Below are 1,459 nucleotides of genomic sequence, written 5' to 3' on the forward strand. Positions count from 1 at the left end.
TTAGATTTTCTATTGATTAACCAGTACATCTGCTTCATTTTTTCACGTATTCTGTTTGTTATTGATTTTATGTGATACTTCCATGTAAGGCGTGTGTCTAAATGTATTCCTAGATATTTGACATGCTTTGTTTGTGCTATGTGGGCGCCATTTAGTTGGATGTCTGGTGTTTTTCCTTTTCTAAGCGTAAATGTTATGTAATTGCACTTACTGGTGTTCGCTTTTATTTGTTTGCTTTGCAGCCACTTTTCAATTTTTGTAATGTGTTCTTGTAATAGTGCGGCAGCCGTTTCTGGATTTGCGTGTCTAGTTAGTAAGACCGTATCGTCCGCGAACGTTAGAGTTTTGCTGTTGACAGTTGTTGGTATGTCTGCTGTATAAAGCGTGTATAATATTGGTCCTAGGACGCTTCCTTGCGGTACTCCTGCCTTGATATCCTTAATTTCAGAATATGCGTCATTTATTTTTACTACAAAGGTTCTATTGTTTAAGTACGATTTGAGTAATTTGTAGATTTGTTCTGGAAATTGCTTTTTGATAGTTTCAAGAAGTTTTTCATGGTTAACTTTGTCAAATGCTTTTTCAATGTCAATAAATAGTGCCGTGCAATATTGTTTTGTTTCCAATGCCTGTAAGATTTCGTTGACGAGTCTGTGCATTTGTTCTATTGTGGAGTGTTTATTCCTGAATCCAAATTGGTGAACTGGTATTAATTTTTCCTTCTCTACTGTTGGTTTTAGGCGGACGTATATTATTTTTTCTAGTAATTTGGAAAACGCAGGTAGTAGTGATATTGGCCTGTAGGATGCAGTTAGATGTGGGTTTTTGTTTGGTTTGGGTAACATTACGATCTGTGCTATTTTCCATAATGCAGGAAAATACTGTATTCTTAGAATTGCGTTGAATATTATCGTTGTTAGTCTTATTGCCTTTGGGGGGAGGTTTTTTAAGATTTTTCCATTGATCAAGTCTAATCCTGGTGATTTACTTGTCTTTGTTGCCTTAATTAAGTTTGTAACTTCTTGCGCTGTTGTGCTGAGTATGGTGCAGTGTTTGTCAATTGCGTTGTTGGCATTTTCCTCTTCTTCATGTGTTTGCCCTCCGGGAATGCTGTTATTAATTTCATACGGTGAAAATGTATTTTGTAGGTGCTTCGAAAATTCTTCCGCCTGCTCTTCGTTGCTTCTGGCCCATGTGTTGTCCATTTTTCTGATTGCTGGGATCGATTTTATTGTTTTCTTAACTTTGTTAGTGACTTTTCATAGGGAGTAGTTGGTATTCTCATGCGCGGATAGTGATTCGATGAATTTTGAGAATTCGCTATTATGAAGTTCCCTTAATTTATTCTTTAATTCTTTTGTAAGTTTATTTAAATTCTTCTTGTTTTCTCGTGTTCTCTGTTTTTGCCATTTTGATTTCGCTTTTCTTTTTTCCCTAATTTTATCTAGGATGTCCTGCG

The 1,459-nt window shown here is 35.9% G+C and overlaps 1 protein-coding gene across 1 annotated transcript in view; it reads left to right on the forward strand.

Moving 5' to 3' along the window:
* Positions 1-1,459, forward strand: part of LOC122577073 (putative fatty acyl-CoA reductase CG5065) — a 98,212-nt gene that overhangs the window by 95,547 nt on the left and 1,206 nt on the right. The window lies entirely within an intron of this gene.

The sequence above is a fragment of the Bombus pyrosoma genome, linkage group LG17 (assembly GCF_014825855.1).
Source record: "Bombus pyrosoma isolate SC7728 linkage group LG17, ASM1482585v1, whole genome shotgun sequence".
Classification (NCBI taxonomy): domain Eukaryota; kingdom Metazoa; phylum Arthropoda; class Insecta; order Hymenoptera; family Apidae; genus Bombus; species Bombus pyrosoma.